This window comes from Lipotes vexillifer, unplaced genomic scaffold (assembly GCF_000442215.2).
Source record: "Lipotes vexillifer unplaced genomic scaffold, Lipotes_vexillifer_v1.1 scaffold236, whole genome shotgun sequence".
Classification (NCBI taxonomy): domain Eukaryota; kingdom Metazoa; phylum Chordata; class Mammalia; order Artiodactyla; family Lipotidae; genus Lipotes; species Lipotes vexillifer.
The window spans coordinates 796,632-804,428 of NW_006773295.1; positions in this window are offsets into that span (position 1 = coordinate 796,632).

Sequence of the window (7,797 nt, forward strand, 5' to 3'; positions counted from 1 at the left end):
GAGAGAGAGAGAGAGAGAGAGAGAGGGTGTGTGTGTGTGTGTGTGTGTGTGTGTGAAGCCGCCTGCAGCGGGAGGGTCCATTTCCACCCTGGGAGACCTCCTGTTCAGGAGAATAAGGGCTTGGGTGTCTAGGAGACCGACTGCTGAGCAGGGAGGGCCAGCCAGGTTAGGGCCGCAGGCGGGCAGGCAGGTGAGTGAGTGCCAGCCTCAGGGCAGGAGGAAGGAGGATGCAGAGGGGCTTCGGGGAGAGGAGAGGGGAAGGAGCAAAGCCGAGGAAACGGAGACTTTGAAAGCGTCTGTTTTGTTTACTATCTGTTCACCGAGGGCCAGCACTGAGCCTGTAGTGAGAGGGTCCTGTATCGAACCGAACTCAGGTCCACTCGCCCAACGTGCAGCAAAGCCAATCTGCTGACGCCAGGTTGTGGTGAAGGAACGTACAGTGTTTATTGCAGGCCCCAAGCAATGGAGTGGAGACAAGCCTCAGATCCACTCCAGGTGGTTTCTTAAGGGAAGAACAGAGAGGCTGAGATTAATCATTTCTGTGATGAATGGTAGTTTCGGGAGTCAGGATGTCTCTGGTTTAGGGTTCTCTGGCCGGGTGGCCCATGGCTCAGGGGTCTGTGAACTCATCTTGTGCTGGAGAAACACCCTGAGTTTGTGTGGTAATGGTATCTATGATGGCAGTTTTAGCACATTAACAATGTTATTGACAACTGGCAGTTGTAGTCATCTGACGCTGGTTGATTAGTGTGCAGTTAGCACAGGATTGAGGCCAGAGGGTATAAGAAAGGGGATAAAGTTTTGGATAGAGATTAATCACCAGCTCAGCAAGGGAGCTGGTTTAAGGAGGACTCGGTTTGGGACCTGGTGCTGCGGGGCCGGCTTTGGGCCGACGTGCCTCTGCGCGGGGAGCCCATGCTGTTAACCGCTGTGGCGCTGTGTGGAGAGCGGAGCTGCTGGGGGAGAAACGGAACAGAAGGGTGAGGGCGGCGGGAAGAGCCCGCAGACAGTTTCAGAAGAGGTGCGGACAGCTCTCCGCAGAACGGGAAGGGCCGGGAAGCTGACCTGCCACTGCTGTGAGGTCTCTGGAGGGAAGAGGGGACGGGAACCTGACCAGTTGGAGCCACCATCAAGTGGGCGCCCAACCGCGCGGGCTCTCGCGGCGCGCGGGTTCACGTGCAGGGGTGCGGGTAAGGGGCGCCGCGCGGCTGAGGGAGGCAGCCTCCAGCCTCCCCGCGCCAGCGCCGGCCTCACCCTGGGCTCGCGGGCAGCGCCCCGGCGCCCGAGCAACGACTCCCTAGCCAGCGGCTCTCCGGGCGCACACGCTTCCACGGGCCGCTGTTGGCGGGGCGGGCCTCCCGGGTCTGGGCACCTGGCCCAGGTGTGCGGGATGGAGGAGCCGGGCCCCGCAGGGCCGACAGGCGCAGCTGCGGCCCGCTTTCCCCCACTGCGCAGGCGGGCGAGGCGCGAGGGGCAACAGGAGAGGGATCCCGCTAACGAGACGCAGAGACCGCTTCCCTGCCGCCCTGGGGTCTGGTGGACGGCGCCGCCTCCTGCTCCGGGTAAGCAGCTAGCTCACACCTCTGCAGGGCCCTGGGCTCGGGTGCAAGCCGAGGGTGCGGGGAGCAGGCTGGGATTCCAGGCTTCTCCCCCGGAGCAGCCACGGTTGACCCATCCCACCTGGGAGGCAGGCGAAGGGCGGCCTCTCCCTGAGTCGCTGACCCCACGAACAGGGGCAACAGCGTTCAGATGGCTCCACGACGCCTCCAGCGAGGTAGCCCTGGCTGCTGGCTCAAGTAAGGGTGAGGGGACAGGCACGTGGTTCTGAAGCTGTCTCTGGGCCTTTCCTCTAGGCAGTGGGGGACGGAGCTTTGAGGCTCAGAGGAGCCCGACCTGAGCCCCAATCCCAGGTTGGAACGCCAGGCTGGGAACCCAGCTCTCCTGCTCCGGACTCTGGCCCCTCCTGTCTTGGTCGGGCCAGTCTGCCCTGCCTGTTGAAAAGCCTTTGGGCCTTGAGGGGCCAGGCGGCCAGCTAGGGCCACAGTGCTTCTCCAGGGCAAAGGGCTGGGCCATCAGAGCCCGCCCGGCTGGGAACAGGCCTGTTTTCCCAGCGGCCGCCCCAGCTGGGCGTCTCCTTGGATGGGGCTGGGAAGAACCTCAGCCTCGGGGTCATAGAGGGCCATACTGTCCTCCATTTCCGCTCAAGGTCCAGTCTGTGCACTCCAGGTCTTCCGGATGCTCTCATGGGTTGGGGGTCTCCCTCTCCTGTGGGGGGACAGGAGGTGGGGAGAGTCAACCACCAACCCTTTGGCTTTGACGGGGAGCAGGCCTTCCTTAGTTGAAGCTTCTCCAGCTCAGAACTGAATGCTGAACTCTGCCCTGGGTCCCCTTGAACTGGAACTATGCAAGTAGGTTGCAGACATCATGTCGCTTTGTGCCCAGTGTGTGTTTCCTACGAATAAGGACAGTCACATTCACTTACACATCAGGGGGACAGTTACCAAAGTTGGGAAGCTTAACCACGGTCTGCGGACGTCACTCACGATTTGCCAGTCCTCTCAATGCCCTTCACGGTGGTCTAAGGTCCAGGATCACACGTTGCATTTAGCTGAGGGGTCTCTTGTTTCTTTCATTCTAGGACGGTTTCTCATACTGAATTTGTTTATGGTGACATTGGCAGTTTTAAAGTGTCCAGGCTGGTTAATTTTGTAGACTGTCCCTCTGTCCAGATTAGTCTGATGGTTTCTCTGTGATAAAATGCGTGGTGTGTAATTTTGGGCGATGATAGTGTAGTGAAGTCCCTATTTTATACCTGACTTCGACTGTTAGTGTTTTATCTTTTTCTTAATTGAGATGAGGTTTATCATCTTTCTAAAATACCAACTTTAAAAAAAAATTTTTTTTTTTTGGCTGTGTTGGGTCTTCGTTGCTGCGCATGGGCTTTCTCTAGTTGCGGTGAGCGGGGGCCACTCTTCGTTGCGGTGCGCAGGCTTCTCATTGCGGTGGCTTCTCTTGTTGCAGAGCATGGGCTCTAGGCACAAGGGCTTCAGTAGTTGTGGCTCGAGGGCTCTAGAGCACAGGCTCAGTAGTTGTGGCGCACAGGCTTAGTTGCTCCGCGGCATGTGGGACCTTCCCGGATCAGGGCTCGAACCCGTGTCCTGTGCATTGGCAGGCGGATTCTTAACCACTGCGCCACCAGGGAAGCCCTAAAATACCCATTTTTGACTATTGATATTTGGTATTGTGGTTTTAAAATTAATTTGATAGTTTCCTTCTAATTTTTTTGGATTTAATTTGCTGTTTTTTCCCCTCAGCTTCCTGGGATGGATGTTCATTGGTTCTTTTCAGTCTTTTTTCTAAGGAATGAATTTAAAGTTATGCATTTCTCTCTGAGCATGGTTTTAGCTTCGTTTCGTAAATTTCAGTAGATTGTATTTTCATTATTACTCAGTTTTCTGAGTTCCATTATGCTTTCTCCTTTGACTTATTAGTTGTTTCAAAGAGTATTATTTTATTTATTTTTGGCTGTGTTGGGTCTTCGTTGCTGTGTGCAGGCTTTATCTAGTTGCAGTGAGCAGGGTCTACTCTTCGTTGTGGAGCACAGGCTTCTCATTGCAGTGGCTTCTCTTGTTGCAGAGCACGGGCTCTAGGCGCGCAGGCTCAGTAGTTGTGGAATGTGGGCTCAGTAGTTGTGGAATGTGGGCTCAGTAGTTGTGGCTCATGGGCTCTAGAGCACAGGCTCAGTAGTTGTGGCGTACGGACTTAGTTGCTCCATGGCATGTGGGATCTTCCCAGACCAGGGCTCGAACCCGTGTCCCCTGCATTGGCGGGCCGATTCTTAACCACTGTGCCACCAGGGAAGTCCCGAAAGAGTATTATTTTATTAAGACGGGTTTTTTGCAGTATTTTTTGTTATTGATTTTTTAAAAAATAGTGGTAAGATACACATAACATAAACTTTACCATTTTAGCTTGGCACAGCATTGTAAGTCAACTGTGCTTCAATAAAAAAAAGTTATTAAAAAAAAGATGAACTATCCTGTGCATGATGGCAAAGTGAGCTTTCTAAAATGCAAATCTGATCAGTACACCCCCATGTGCACTCTGAATTCCAATTTTAATAAATGACTAGCTCTTCTGCCAAAAAAAAATACCATTTTAACCATTTTTCCTAAAAAAAAAAAAAGTACAATTCAGTGGCATTTAGTACATGTACAGAGTTGTATAACTATCACTGCTATCTAGTTCCTGAACATTTTCATCATCCCAGAAGGCAACTCCATACCCATCGCTATTGATTTTTTTTTTCTTCTTTTTCTTTTTTTTTTGGCCATGCTATGGTGTGGCATATGGGATCTTAGTTCCCCGACCAGGGATTGAACCCATGCCCCCTGCAGTGGTAGTGGATCCTTAAGCACTGGACCGCCAGGGAAGTCCCCCACCGCTATTGATTTTTGCCTTAATTGCATTGTAGTCTCAGAACATTTTCTGCATTACTTAAATTCTTTGAAATTTGTTGAGATTTGCCTCATGGCCCCATGTCATTTTCTATAAAAACCGAATATTTTTTAAGAGATTCTTTTTTTCCCCATTGATACACATAGCTCTAGTTCATTTATTTTGATTGCTGTATGGTGTTCCATTGTGTAAATACATTATATTTAGGTAGTTTACAGTTTTTCTCTGTTATAAACCATGGTGCAGTGAACATTCTAGACTGTGTCTCCTTGTTCAAGTGTGAGATCTTCTGAGCATTTAAATAGAAGTGGGCTTGTTGGCCTCAAGCTGTTGGTCGCTTCGGCTTTACAGATATTTGCCAGATCTCCACCGTGGTTCCATCAGCACATAGCCTCCTAGCAGGGGAGGAGTGTCCATCCCTTGGTACCATCAGATTTGACAATTTTTCTTCAACCTGATTGTGATTTTAACTTACATCCCTGGTTGCTAGAGGAGTTGCGCATCTTTTCACTGTTTATTGGCCATTCTGGTTCCTGCTGTGAATTGCCATTTATGTCCTTTGTTTCTTCTATGGGTTATCTTTTCCTTATTGATTTGTAATCGTCCCATGGGCATAGTTTGGATGCTAATCATTTACCAGCTGTAGAGTTGCAAAAAGACTCATAGTATGTGACTTTCATTTTTTTTTTTTTTGCCGTACGCGGGCCTCTCACGGTTGTGGCCTCTCCCGTTGCGGAGCACAGGCTCTGGACGCGCAGGCCCAGCGGCCATGGCTCACAGGCCCGGCTGCTCTGCGGCACGTGGGATCCTCCCGGACCGGGGCACGAACCAGCGTCCCCTGCATCGGCAGGCGGACTCTCAACCACTGCGGCACCAGGGAAGCCTGGGAGCTTTTAAAGGAAAGCTTCCAGGGTGTGCGGGTGGGGACTGCGTGCAGAGCAGCACTGTCAGCTCTGACGATCATCTTGAAATTGGTCCTGCGGAGGTCTGGTCAGGGCCATCTTGATTATTTTTTTGTTTTAATATAATTATTTATTTATTTATTTTAAAATTTATTTTTGGCTGCATTGGGTCCTTGTTGCTGTGCGCGGGCTTTCTCTAGCTGCAGCGAGCGGGGGCTACTCTTCGTTGTGGTGCACGGGCTTCTCATTGCGGTAGCTTCTCTTGTTGGGGAGCACAGGCTCTAGGCACATGGGCTTCAGTAGTTGTGGCTCGCGGGCTCTAGAGCGCAGGCTCAGGAGTTGTGGCACACAGGCGTTGTTGCTCCACGACATGTGGGATATTCCCAGACCAGGGCTCGAACCCGTGTCCTCTGCATTGGTAGGTGGATTCTTAACCACTGTGCCACCAGGGAAGCCCCATCTTGATTGTTTTAAGCTCACTTCATCTTCAACTCCAGGGTTTGTTTGTTCCCATTTCCTTGAGACCAGTTCCTAGAATTGTGCAAGATGGAGCAACTTATGTCTTGGCTACAGTCTGGTCATCATGCAGTTAGCTTTTTCCCTCTCGTGGCGGTTTTAGTATCTGCAAGACCACTCAAGAATATTCATCAGACAGTTATCTATGTCCTTCAGGGAGGAACTAAAGATTCTGTGACTCTATTGTCCTAATCATTAACTGCTTGAGCCTGTTCTTTTCGTGCTGTAATGGGTTGAAACTTTTGGGGACTTTTGGATGGGATGGATGGATTTTACATGTGGATGGAAGTGAATCTTTTGGGGCCGGAGGGATGACTGTGGCAGGCAGAATAATGGCCTCCCAAAGATGCCCACACCCTAATTCTGGGAATATGATGCCTTACCTGAAAAAAGGGATTTTGCAGGTGTGACTAAGGGTATGGACCTTGAGAAGGGGAGAGTCCATACCTCCCCTTGTCCAGGTGGGCCAAATCTAACCACATAAATCCTTAAAGGCAGAGTACCTTTCCAGGCTGCAGGCAGAGGAGGGAGATGTGACTATGGAAGAACAGTCAGAGAGTTGCAGCATCACCGGCTTTGAAGATGGGGGAAGGGGGCCAGTAGCCAAGGAACATGGGCAGCCTCTAGAAGTTAGAAAAGGCAAGGAAATGGATTGTCCCCTAGAGCCTCCAGAAAGGAACACAGCTCTACTGATGCCATGATTTTAGCCCAGTGAGACTAGTGTCGCACTCTGACCTCCAGAAATGTAGGATGATATTGGGTTGGCCACAGAGTTCGTTCAGCTTCTTCATAAGCTGTTACGGAAAAACCTGAGTGAACTTTTTGGCCAACCCAATATATTTGTAGTGTCTTAAGCCACTAAGATTGTTGGAGCAGAAATAGAAAAATAATAGAGGCATGGGGACTTCCCTGGTGGCGCAGTGGTTAAGAATCCGCCTGCCAATATGGGGACACAGGTTCGAGCCCTGGTCTGGGAAGATTCCCACATGCCGTGGAGCAACTAAGCCCGTGTGCCACAACTACTGAGCCTGCACTCTAGAGCTCGTGAGCCACAACTACTGAGCCCGTGTGCCACAATTTCTGAAGCCCGTGCGCCTAGAGCCTGTGCACTGCAGTGAAGAGTAGCCTCCGCTCACTGCAACTAGAGAAAGCCCACGCGCAGCAACAAAGACTCAACGCAGCCAATAAATAAAAAATATAGAGGCATCATATTCCCTTAACCATCTCACACCTCCGAGCTCCCCTGACCAGCTTTCCGACCTTACTGGTCTCATAGCAATTGTGTTTTCCCAACTTTGTGCAGTCAGGGGCCAGCCCTGGACTACAGGACAGGTGACAAGTCCAGCTCTGTGGCCACTTCTGCCCCTGTCAACACCAGCCCACAGAAGAGAGCCACCAGTGAGCTGCTCAGCAGTCCTTGCCTCTCTCTCCAGTGATTTCCAATGGCCTTGGAGTGTGGCATGTCCTATGAGTCCCCGGAAGAACGTGATCCTCCGGTGGGTCTTCTGGCCAATGTGAAATATCCCTTCCAGCACACCTGCTTCACTTAGCCTTTGTAGTCTTCTACTTAGTCACCTCTAGTCTTTTCCAGGATTTTAAGAGCTACCAAGCAACCTGTCTGCTCCATTTTCCATCTCCTCCTTGGATGTTAAACCCCGTGTCCCAGGAAAGGGCCCCTACATCCAACCTCACCTTCCAGCCTCCTTGACCGAGTGCCTTCAAAGTCTACCCTAGGACCCCTCTCCCAGCTCCTGCTGATGCATGCCCACTAGTTCTCTGGCTATGGGGGTGGGCATAATTCTGAAATGGTCCCCAAGGTTCCTGCCCCCAGTGCACGGGCTCTGAATAGCCCCCTTGAGTGTGAACAGGACCTGTGAATAACTGTGGGATGGCACTCCACAGTCAGGTGGACGAAGGTGAA